The following is a 13,135-nucleotide window of genomic DNA, read 5'->3' as shown; positions in this document are numbered from 1 at the left end:
TATTAGAACAGCATTGCTGGAATCTGAGGAAGATACGTGCCCAACACGGCATCAGACGGATGTTTCGCCTGATGCTTTAATTGCCAATAAGTGCCTACGCGAGGTAATGTGATGACATTAACATAGAGTGCTTGTAAGAAAAGGCTATTTGTCACAGAAGCTTACAACTCTAAAGAGACAAGCTGGCAAATTAAGGTCACACTTTTGTTACTTTGAGTTACTCTGAGTTACCAGTCATTAGTATCAGTGTTTCATGTGATGTGCATGTTGGTTTCATATATCGGTCTGTTGGTTTCTTTTAGGACTGATAGCACTTACAGGAATACACAAGTAATTTTCTGTGACGGTCTGACAAATTCAATGTCTCAAACATCCGCTAAAAGAGCTTTGGTGGACAAAACGACCTCTGTAAAAATGCTGGAGTTTTGTGAACAGGACAATGTGGACAGAGGAGAGGGCCCCACGGAGGGTGGGAATGCACTTCTCCAAAGCCCCAAATCCTTATCTTAAGTGACCAGGAGAAGGAACACAATTTATGCCTTCCTGGAGGAAGAAGGCCCCATGGAAGTTGGGACTGTGCTTCTATCTTAAGTGGTCATGCCAGCAGGAAGAGAGGCAACTCCACAATGAACACACACCCTCCCCCCCCCAAAGCTCACTAACCAATTCCAGTGAACCCCGGGTGTGGGAACTGCGCATGTTGAGATCTTCAGCTAACACACTATAAAAGAGGAGAGAACGAATCCTCAGTGCGCGCCCTCTGGAACTGGATCTCTACGCTGGCTGGACCAACGCTGGACCCAGGACTGGTGAAACCCCTCTCTTCTCTCTTTCTTTCTTTCTTTCTCTCACTCTCTCTCCCTCTTTTCCTTCTCTCTTTTCCACAGTCCCTACACCTCATCCTTTGAAACATAAACCGTTGACCAAGTCTGAGACTAAGAGTGGACCTAGCCGCCCCTGAGCTCCTCTTTGAGAAGGAGTCCAGAAAGCAAGGGAGTCTGCTCTGTAACCTCGTGACTCAACAGGAGGGCTCTCCTTCGGGTACATTTCATGTTCCTTTTTCCATTTCATTTTCCTGTACTTCCCTCCTCTTCTCAAATAGCGGCTTAGTGACATGTTGCAAGGTTCATATTAACAAATTCATGTGTACTTGGACAAGGTTAGCTAGGTTGAATAAATGTTGATTGTTGTTTGAACTCCCCTGGTGTCATTTCACCTTAATTCTGACAAAGGAAATCCACGAACCTGAGTCGCTCCAACTTTGGGATGCGACATCTTAATTGGCGTCACGGACAGGATTTCCCTTGGTGGAAGGGAGTTTTTAATGGGATACCGGACCTCCACTCAGAGAGCGAGCAGGGAGCATCTGGGAAAGATCTCTCAACACTAAGTCGGGAGAGATCTGAGCAGTGGCAGACATAGAGGCCTGGGGAATATCTGTGTCTGACTGTGTCCCAGTTTGTAGAGAGGCTAACTGCATATACAGGATTTCCCTTGTTGGAAGGGACATTCTAACAGGATACCGGACCTCCACCTGGAGAGCGGGCAGGGAGGATCTGGGAAGGATCTCTCAACAATGAGTCGGGAGAGATCCGAGCATTGGCAGGCATGGTGACCCGGGAAATATCTGTGTCTGACTGTTCCCGTGTTTTAGAGAAGCTAATTGTATATAAAGCCCACCCTTCCCCACAAGGAGTAGCCTGGGCATGAAACCACTGGCATGATCCAAAAGCCATTGTAGGAAGAATTGAGAAGCTAGCAAAAGAAGGCAGGTTTCGCCCGGGAAAAGGGAAGGCTGTAGTGTGTGCAGTGTTAGGGGCTGCACTCACAGCAGCTCAGGAAGACAGACAGGAAACAATGAGAGCTGAGCAGGCAGATAAGGAGAAGATTCAGTCCCTGCAGGATTTAGTTAAAGTCCTGCAAGAGCAGTTAACTGCTGAGCGTAATACAACGCAGTGGCTTCATGCTGCCTTGTCTCATGCGTTAGATCGGGAAAGAATTTTGCAAGCCGAGGCAGATGAACGATCTGACTTGGACTTAGACCTGCAAGGTCTAGAGGTAGTTCAAGTGAAACAGCAAAAATCTTTATACCCAAGTCAAGAGTTAGAATGTACCAGAAAAGTTTTTTGCCCTGAGGATGAAGAGATAGCAATGAGGCCATTAATTAAAACAGAAACCATAGACAACGGCCAAATTGGTGGAGCACCACACGTGACCATTAAGATGATACCGTATTCTGCCACTGAATTATCTAAAATTCAGGAAAAGTATATCCGACTAGCAAAGGAGACCGAAACAGAATATGTGTGGAGGGTGTCATTAACCGGTGGTGACCGGATTTTATTGTCAGAAGATGAAGCCCAAGGATATTGGGGGCCTGGAGTGTTCCTAAACTACCGATGATCCTAGGGAACCATGGTCTCTGACACAGCGGGCAGCTTACTGGGCAGGGGGAATAGACCAAATGGAACAGGGAGAACCAACACGGATAGATAGCCCTTCTATAAATCAGTTAACCGAGAGCTTACAGAAAACTGCTTGTCTCCAATTAATGCATGATAGGCGATTAGTGCCACAACAGCCCTCTCCGATGTTGTTAAATGCCAATCCCGATAGAATGACTCCTCTAATCCGAGGTTTACCAGATTCTTTGAAATTATATGCTGTCCAGCTGCAGGATAGATTACGCGATGCGATAGCACCTAGAGGAGGCAGGCGGAATGCAGGAGGTGCCCTGACCCGGGGAGAAGTGGCACAGGAATTGATTAACTACGGCCGGAGAATGGGTCTCACAAGGGAGGAAAGCAGGGCTAAGCCTGCTATCCGCCGAATAGAAGGCCCTGGCCGACCTCCCCCATCTAAGACTGTAAACGCCAAAAAGCCATATGGGGGTCAGCGAAACTTGTTGTGGGCAGAAGGGATAGAAAAGGGAATTCCCCGGGATGTGATGGACGGCTTGCCCACCTCTGTCCTAGAAAAGTTGGTCCTGGGGTGGAAAGACAAGAACAAGGAGCCTCCCCATACTGAGTTAAACATTCGAGACTATAAGGGGGCGAATCCACAGTCGCTGGCAACTCCCACTCCCCAAACACCTACTGCTCCAGAGGAAGGTATGACTGTCCGCAGGACGGGAAACTAGACACGCTGTCCCCAGTAAGTGAGCCGGGGGATGGCCAGTGGGTTTATTTAAGGAGGCTCACTGAAAATAAGACAGGAGACCTGTTGATTACTTTTCCTCTTGGTCCCTTTAAGACCCCAGTAACTTTTTCAGTTGATACGGGTGCTCAGATGTCAGCACTCCGGGTGGATGTTGCTAACTGCAATGGAATAATTGCAGATAAGAAGCAGATATGGGTCACAGAAGTTTCCGGAAGCTCCCAACCACAGCCGACAGCTAAAGTTAAATGCTGGCTGCTAGGGGATTCATCCCCTGTTGAGGTTACTATGATACTAGGTCCTCTACCCACCAATATTCTAGGACTTGACCTCTTAAAGGGCCGGTCGTGGGTAGACTCTAAGGGACGAGAATGGAAATTTGGGTGTCCCACAATCTCTGTAAGGCATTTGCAGTCTGCACCAACTCTTCCCCCTTCAAAGATAGTTAACGTCAAACCTTATGCTTTGCCTTTGGGAGCAAGGGAAGGGATCACTTCAGTGATAACTGAGTTACGGGAACAGGGGATAGTTATTCCTACGCACTCACCCTATAATTCCCCAGTATGGCCAGTCCGCAAGCCAAATGGGAAGTGGCGGTTGATGGTTGACGATCGACACCTGAACGGCAATACTGGCCCATTAACAGCTGCAGTCCCCAATATAGCAGAATTAATTGCGACCAGACAAGAACAAGGTCACCGGATTTTAGCAACCATTGATGTGAAAGACATGTTCTTTATGGTTCCCTTGCAAGAAGCAGATAGGGATTGCTTTGCCTTTACCTGGGAAGGTGTACAATATACATTTACACGGCTTCCCCAAGGCTATTGCAACTCACCAACCATTGCTCACTGTCCATTAGACCAGGAACTAAATCAGATCACTCCCAAAGATGGAGTAAAAGTATATCAATATATTGATGATGTACTAATTGGAGGACCGGACACCACTGCAGTAGGGCAAACCCAGAGAGATATCATTTGATGAGAAATCCCATCACCTGACGTAAAATTTTTAGGTATCTGGTGGAAAGGAGGGACTGTGTGTATACCTCCCAAAACCTTGTTCACCCTCGAACAAGTGAAAATGCCTGAAAATAAGAAAGAATTACAGCATGCCCTAGGCTTGCTAGTGTTTTGGAAGGAACACATCCCCAACTTTTCTATCATAGCTCGCCCTTTATATGATTTAACCCGTAAAAGAACTGCTTGGGACTGGACACCTGTCCATGAAGAGGCTCTGAAATTATTAATTTTCGAAGCAGGGATTTACCAGGCCCTAGGGCCGATACATCCAACAGACCCACTCCACATAGAATGGGGTTTTGCAATTCATGGGTTATCTATACATATGTGGCAGCGTGGACCTGAAGGTCCTACTCGTCCTATAGGATTTTTCTCGCGTAGCTTTAAGGATGCTGAAAAACGGTATTCAGTTTGGGAGAAAGGACTCTTTGTGGTTAACTTAGCCTTACAGGAAGCTGAGAGAATTATACGACAACAGCCCATCATCTTGCGAGGACCCTTTAAGATCCTGAAACCAATATTGGCTGGAACTCCTCCCCCCGCAGGAGTAGCTCAACGAGAAACAGTAAGGAAGTGGTATGCCCAGCTAGACCAGTACTGTCACACTAGACAGAGAGAGAAGGGAACACCCAAAACACTCCAAATACAGGATCCCCCTTCTGATCACCCAGATACAGAACCCCCTCCATCGTACATCAAAGTGGCTCCTGATTTCAAACCCCATTTAAAAAAACGTATGGTTCACTGATGCTTCCGCAAAAAGGGATGGAAGGACGTGGAAGTATCGAGCAGCAGCATTACATATTGATTCAGGGGAGCATGTGATAACTGAGGGAGAGGGTAGTGCCCAAGTAGGGGAGTCAGTTGCTGTGTGGAGCATAGTCGTTAAGGAAGCTGAGACAACAGAACCAGTATACATTTATACTGACTCCTATGCAGTGTTTGAAGGATGCACTGAATGGTTACCATTTTGGGAGCAAAACCAATGGGAAGTAAACCAAGTGCCAGTATGGCAATGAGACAAATGGGAAGAAATACTGAATATCGCCAAGCAGAGATCTTTCTTGGTAGGCTGGATTGCTGCACACCAGGCAGGGGATAACCCAGCGCACCTCCTAAATAACCAGGTAGATTCCTTAACACGTCTAGCCAGTCTTGCCATCGATGGTGAAGCAAAAAAATGGGAACACCTTTTGGAGTGGCTGCATGTGAAGCGTGGCCATTCAGGGAGTAAAGACCTGTACAAAGAGGCTATTAGCAGAGGATGGGCTGTTACACGAGAATTATGTAACACTGTTATTTCTGCATGTGGCCAATGTCGAGTTCGTTTGGAAAAATATAACCCTTTAAAAGAGCAACCCCTACATTTAAGGACCAACAAAGGTTTATGGCAAACGTGGCAAATTGACTATATTGGCCCCTTTAGGCTATCAGAGGGAAAACGATATGTGTCAGTAGGAGTAGAGGTGGTATCAGGACTAACACAAGCTGATACCAGAGCTGTATCCAGAGCAACAGGAGAAAATACAGTAAAAAGTCTTAAAGTATGGTTTAGCTGCTTACCCAAGCCTCAATCAATTCAGTCTGATAATGGGAGCCATTTCACTGCTGGAGTGGTGCAAGAATGGGCTAAGGATGAGGAAATCCAGTGGGTTTTCCACACCCCTTACTACCCTCAAGCTAATGGTATTGTGGAGAGAACGAACGGACTTCTAAAACGAGCTCTGAGGCCCCATGACCCAGGGTGGGCCTCGCGAGTACCAGAAGCAGTATACCGAATTAATAGCCGGTGGGGGGCAGATGGCTGCCCCCAACTCCTAGTGTTCTGTCCCACACCTCCTTCTATTGTTCCAGGGACAAAAGGTGGCAAAACCCCTGCACACTTGCTCCACTATGCTGGACAACCAGTATGAGTGGAACTACCCACTGTGGGGCAAGTGCCCCTAACCCTAAAGATACCCCTTGACCTCTATTCCTGGGTGGCCACAGATGCTCATGGGAAAGAGTATCAATACCCAATGGATTGTCCCATCCTTCTAAGTGGACCTTCATGTTCTGAATTGAAGCTGCTGCGATGTTAAATGGCTGATAAGAATATGTTTTTTCTGTATCCCACTAGCTGGATTCTAACAAACATATCAGTTAAGATGCACAATATAAAACTAACCCTCTGTTATAGTACTAAAACCATAGCTGCTTGATTGCTTGCTTATGTTTTTGATACTCTGACTAGTAATGCTGTGTTGACTTCTCAGAATTCCTGAGTTGGGGGGAGAACCCAGAAAGCTTGACCACAGACCACGTTGGAGTTCTTGCAGCGGCCCCTACGCCATGTGAGAGCAAGAGGTCACTATAAACTTATTAGCTTTTTTACACACAATAAGCACATTCTGCTGATCTACGGATGCTTTAATCAGAGCAATTCCAGTCAAGAGAGCTTGAAGTTTAAGGCTAGTTTGTATGCATCTATAATAAGTAACACATCCTACACATGGCCTGCATGAGGTTGTTTTACAGAAGTTGCATGAGCACCTTGGAGAGTGCACCTCAGCCTCTCGGATGGATCCCAATCATTAGCAGCACTGCTTGACATCTCCTCCAATCCTATCCCTCTAATGATTGTTTGTTTTTGTATATATTTTGCAGGTTATCAGAAGCCCACGGCAGGACTTATGTTTTCACTTGATGAGTGGGCCATTATCTGTATTGTTTGTTTGGTTTTGGTTGTGATATTCTTATGGTATAACAGGGAAAGATGGTTTGGAACTCCTTCCTCCTTGCCTTTCTTAGCTTTGGTGCATCTGGACAAGGAGAAAGGACCTCCAATTTAGCTTGGGAAGTGATACAAGGATTCATACATGTCTGGAATAAAACGGATCAGGGGATCTGTATTCAGATTCCTACTTCTGCCGAGCAGGGGATTAGATTCGGTTTGATACCCATGAAGCTCAATATTGGAAAACATAATATGACCAATGGCATTATAGGGTTAGTAGATGCTCCTTTTGAGTATCAATATCGAAGTGATTATACCTCCTGTGGTAGATGGTGGCGAGATGAAACAGCCTTCTATGAGATCCCTCAGGACACGGGGTGGCCTGACTTAATAAACAAAACTTGTAAGCGATGGAGATTGGAGGTCAGTCGCGAAATTGGTGTTAGTCATAGCCCACCGTGTCCTCCAGGATGCGAGGAAGCCTATTCCAGACGATTCCCACCTTCTCCATCCTGGTGGAAAATAACAGGCTGCCCTTCCTATCACAACATATCTTGTAATCTAGTGCCCTTTTGGCCTGCTTCCCCGGAAATTACCCCTTTTGAATTACAATATAATGTAAAATGGGATTCAGCTTGGTGTGTTCACATACCTGACAGGAAGGGACACTATCCTTCAATGAATAGCGCCCACACTGCTTGGGGAGGTCAGTGAAACACATGTTAAAAAACCAACCTCTTCACTTATTAAAGAAAGAATTTGTAGGCACACCCAACCCCAATGATGCCCATTTGCTAAACTGTACCCACATTAGAACCTTAATTTGAGATATGTGCACCTGTTGGGGATATCCTAAATTTGGATACCGAAACCGGGATAACCAATGTAATCAGATCACCAATAATGTTAATACCTGGCTAAAATGTGGAATTCCCATTAACCACTTCCCAAGACATAAGGTGGGGGAAGATAATCAAATACCTCGGGGAGACGCAGCTACTTGTCAAAATGCTTTGTATACTGCCCCTGAGGGAACTGTCTGGGGGTGCTCAGATGGGAAAATGTACTCGCACTTGAATGTTATCGAGCAGGCTGGATTGCGGTCTGGTTTGGGAATTCCTACTATGTGTCCCAGGCGAATCTTTGAATATACCACACCACCTATTCACAGGAAGAAATGAGAACTTGATGATCCAAGTAGCACCCAGAAATGGATTCAAAGCATTTTAAAACCGAATTATTGTACCTGGGGACTGAAGGTATCGTTGGAGCTAGAAGCATTCTTTGCACCATCTGGGTATATTGTTCGGCACCAATGGGTGCTAGAAAACCTAACTTGGCAAGTACATCTGTTAAGTAATTGGACTCGATATGCCTTTGGGGAACTAAATCTCCAAGTGCAACAGGTATCAAAAATGACATTACAGAATCGTTTAGCCTTAGATATGTTATTGTTAAAAGAACAAGGTGTGTGTGGTATGTTGAATTTGACTGAGTTTGAATGTTGTATTACCATTCATAATGCCACGACTTCCATTGAAGAAGCCCGGGCAAAGATGAAGGAGATTGCCGACCAGACGAGAGAACTCTTCCACGCAATGCAACCCGCTGACTGGTTTGATGGCTGGAATCCAAACTCATGGCTACATTCCATTTTAGGATCCTTGGGACTGACGGGATGGGGAAAATGGCTTGTAAATATTGGACTTATGATATTAATTGGATTTATATGTTTAATAACAGGCCTTGCCATAATCAGATGTATGATTAGCCGCTTACTATCCTCAGCTGTCTCTCTCTCTTCTCCTACTGTCCGCTATATCAAGATCACCACAGACGAAGATGATACGAACGAGAATCAAAGTCCAGCGACTGTTTGAGCCACGGGGTGGTGTGACGGTCTGACAAATTTAATGTCTCAAACATCCGCTAAAAGAGCTTTGGTGGACAAAACGACCTCTGTAAAAATGCTGGAGTTTTGTGAACAGGACAATGTGGACAGAGGAGAGGGCCCCACGGAGGGTGGGAATGCACTTCTCCAAAGCCCCAAATCCTTATCTTAAGTGACCAGGAGAAGGAACACAATTTATGCCCTCCTGGAGGAAGAAGGCCCCACGGAATTTGGGACTGTGCTTCTATCTTAAGTGGTCATGCCAGCAGGAAAAGAGAGGCAACTCCACAATGAACACCACCCCCCTCCCCCCAAAGCTCACTAAGTGATTCCAGTGAACCCCGGATGTGGGAACTGTGCATGTTGAGATCATCAACTAACACACTATAAAAGAGGAGAGAATGAATCCTCAGTGCGCGCCCTCTGGAACTGGATCTCTACGCTGGCTGGACCAACGCTGGACCCAGGACTGGTGAAACCCCTCTCTTCTCTCTTTCTTTCTTTCTTTCTCTCACTCTCTCTCCCCCTCTTTTCCTTCTCTCTTTTCCACAGTCCCTACACCTCATCCTTTGAAATATAAACCGTTGACCAAGTCTGAGACTAAGAGTGGACCTAGCCGCCCCTGAGCTCCTCTTTGAGAAGGAGTCCAGAAAGCAAGGGGGTCTGCTCTGAACCTCGTGCCTCAACAGGAGGGCTCTCCTTCGGGTACATTTCATGTTCCTTTTTCCATTTCATTTTCCTGTACTTCCCTCCTCTTCTCAAATAGCGGCTTAGTGACATGTTGCAAGGTTCATATTAACAAATTCATGTGTACTTGGACAAGGTTAGCTAGGTTGAATAAATGTTGGTTGTTGTTTGAACTCCCCTGGTGTCGTTTCACCTTAATTCTGACAAAGGAAATCCACGAACCTGAGTCGCTCCAACTTTGGGACGCGACATTTTCCTCTGTGAAGGCTTTTGTTCGTATATCTGCTGAAGTTTCATCTTACCCTTTTTGTTAATGTTTTTCTGCCTCTAGGCTGTTAACAACTTCAGAAATGGAACTGGCTACACAAAAAGGCTGCGTCAGCAGATTCGGCAGCAACAGCAGCAGCAGCCGCTACTGCCACCGCCTCCACCACCACTCATGAGTGTTACACCTCCTGCTGCCATGGTGACTGCCGCGGAACCTTCTACATCTTCATCTGTGTCCATCAGCGGTTTGTTGGAAGAGAAGGTATGCTTTATTTCAACATAGGCAGCGATTCTTATATTTGAGTACAGCTTATTTTTCAGCTGTCTGCATTTATTCACAAGGGCTATCAGGTTCCTGTGCAAAGACAGCCAGTATTAGCAAGTTGTCTGGTCCCCAAGGACAGTCAATGCCCACCACTGGTAAGAAACTTCTCTGAAAGAAACTGAATGGGATTTTTTGCTATTTCCTCTCTCCACTCCAAAAGGTCATCCAGTGAGAGCCAGTACACTTTGCTCAGCAGGTGGCAGACCAGGCTGGGAACCGCAAGTGTTCTACAGAAATTCTATGTATTACTACTTGTAAGCTGTTAAACAAGGCCGTAGGACTTCACTTCTGCAACAGCCGATTTATAATGAAGTAAGTATGGACAGATAGTTGTGGAGAATACAAGCAGTCGTTAATGTTTAAATGGCCTAATTTGAATTGACTCTAACAAAGGGGATCTGTGCTTGCAGTAAAATTATTTACAATAAAACTCCAGTACCTGATTGAAAAGAGGACTCTGAAAGAGGACTTTTTTGCAGGAAACCATAATTCCATATCAGAATTAAATACAGTTAAAGGCTCAGGTGGAAAGCTACCCTTTTGATTTCTGGCTGAAATAGAAGTCAGCCTCCAACATTCTTTTTCTAACAACTTAGTTGACACTGATTGAGCAAATTCTTGGAAAAGTCAACACTGTTATCTTATGACAATTTTGAGTTTCTTCACTTTAGTCAGGCCAAATACCCAAGGTGCTTTCTCTCAGTTGGAGAGAGAGGAGTCTGTTTTATCTGTTATTGCAGTGTCAGGTCAGTCCTTCCTTTTGGTATATATGTGTTAGAGATAGATTGTAACGGTGCACTGTGTTTATAAAATCTTCAAGATAAATCAGAACAAAACCCTGGATCCATCCCACAGATTGTCTAAAATCTCCAATTCAGGAAGCAAGAAAACAACAATTCAGGGACAAGAGCAGGCCAAATATGTCATTGTGAGGCAACAGCATAGGAAGCGTGCGTGGAAGAAGATAAAAGAAGTTTGAGGGAAAATGAGTTAATATCTGTGCTGTACGGGCTGCTGGCGGCTGCAGCTTGGCACTACTCTCAGGCTACCAGCCACGCTTCAAGGTGGAAAAAAAGTGGCTTTCTCTGAATGCTGGTGTCAGGAACAAGGTGCTTTAACTTGCCAGCAGGTGCCTGCAGGCTTTTATTAGCAGGAGTTTGTGTGGTAGGAATGGAAGGTGTAGCTGGTGTTACTTCAGTGAAGGTCACAGGGTTTGGGGGTTTTCTTGGTTGCTTGGATTTGATTGGTTGGTTTGTTTGGTTTAGTTTGTGCTATCACTTTTGGGGGTTCAGGAGCTGATTTCCATTCATTCCTCCTCCCAAGTGGTGAGGGTAGAAAAGGCTGGAGTGATAAATTTCTACCCAGCTGGAGGCAAGCCGACCGTGTGAGTCGGAGAGGCACATTTACAGTGAAGGGTAATACACCACCCTGGTGGCTGAAGGCAACTCCCTGAACTGTAACAGTGTGAACTTATCTGTTGTCTGTCAGAGTATGCAGGAGAAATGGCTTGCAGCTTTGTGAAGCTATAAACAAGTGTCAAAACTTGGAACAAATGAGTTTAACTTCTTGTATAAAATTAGGATCTCTCAGAACAGGAGTAGGTTGGAGCTGTTCACTATGGTGGACAAATCATAGCAAGAGTTGGCAAAATATTAAACTGCCAGAGACTTCTCATTTAAACAGAAGGCTGATGGATGAATAGGTAGTATGCCATGTGTGCTACTTTCTCTCTTCAGTTCTCTTCTTTGTATATGCCTGGCAGTCTGGTACAGTTGAGAGAGAGAAGTAAGATTTATTTTTTTTTTTTTTTTAATACCAAAAGGGGAACACATACTATTGGGCATAAGTCACTCTTAGTAAAGCTTTCCAAGTGCCATTTTCCTCACCTTTTAAGTTGTGAGATCAAATTTTTAGTAATACATGCAGGCAACTGAAAAATATCGACTCTTGCCTAGAAGAATTTGCTCTTAATAATATCTACTATATCTAATTGGTATTGTCCTTTATGTCAATCTCTAATTATAGCCTCTGTAGGAAGAACGGGGCAACAAAAGGCAGATGGTGGCCTTCTGTACGCTGGAAAGATCGTGGATGCTAGCAAAGTCTAAAACCCATTCTTGTGTTGTGCAAACTCTCTGAAGTGCAAGTTGTACGCTGCAAGTAATACGTACAACATGTAGGAAGTTGCTGCTGTAGGTGTTCTAATTTAGATGTAGTGCACATCAATTAAACATAGGCTTTCCTTCTGTATTTGTTATGGAAATAATATCATAAGAAGGAAAATATTCATTATGACTATTTTGACTTAGGAAGTGGAAGTTGACAATGCCTATAAACTAGGCAAGGCAAATGAGGTCAAGGCCTAGTTACCCTTGTAAGTAAACAGCTGTTCTGACTGGGGAGACTAGTTGATAGGACTACAGTCCTAATACGCCCCAGCTCCAGCTTTTTGGAAAACCTCTCTGCCATGGCCAGGGACATCTCTCACTAGGTCAGGTTGCTCAAAGCCACATCCAACCTGACCTCGAACACTTCCAAGGACGGGGGCATGGAAGTGCCCTTTTTTTCTCTCTTCCCTGCCTTTCTCCTCTCACCCTTCCCCTTTGTTGGCTCATATTCCACACTGGATTAGCAGAGGAGAGGTAAAAAAACTGCTTGAATATACAGAAATACATTTTTTTGACTAAAGATCACATACCTGCCTCAACTCTGACCTCTAAACCTCAGTGCCCTTCTTATGCCAGGAACTCAGCCATCTTTTCCAGACGCAGGAGCACGTCCCCACAATCCCCAGGAGACCTGCATCTCTGTCAAAGGCATTTGGAGCTAAAAGATTAATTGGCTGACACGGGTCCCACCCTGTCCAGCAGCCCAGTGGCTCAGGCTCTCCCTGCAAAACTCCTATATCCACACCCCCTCCTCACTCAGATTTGCAGGTAGAGCCATGGCTTTCTCACCAACCAAGCACAAGGCCGAGCTCGAGGTTGCAGGCATCCTGAGGACAAAATCCCCCTTTAACGGTAGCTGACCCACTTTCTGTAAACCCGGAGTGGATTCAGGACAATTAA

At 45.3% G+C, this 13,135-nt stretch overlaps 1 protein-coding gene across 1 annotated transcript in view; it reads left to right on the top strand.

Moving 5' to 3' along the window:
* The window catches only part of LOC126034690 (uncharacterized), a 266,639-nt gene extending 263,419 nt beyond the window's left edge, over positions 1-3,220 (top strand). The window contains exon 2 of the mRNA XM_049792659.1: positions 3,065-3,220. The gene's annotated coding sequence lies outside the window, so the exon portion shown is untranslated. The remainder of the gene's footprint in view (positions 1-3,064) is intronic.
* The last annotated feature ends 9,915 nt before the right edge of the window (positions 3,221-13,135 follow it).

This window comes from Accipiter gentilis, chromosome 35 (genome assembly GCF_929443795.1).
Source record: "Accipiter gentilis chromosome 35, bAccGen1.1, whole genome shotgun sequence".
Lineage (NCBI taxonomy): Eukaryota > Metazoa > Chordata > Aves > Accipitriformes > Accipitridae > Astur > Astur gentilis.
This window is presented reverse-complemented; position numbering and strand designations above follow the sequence as displayed.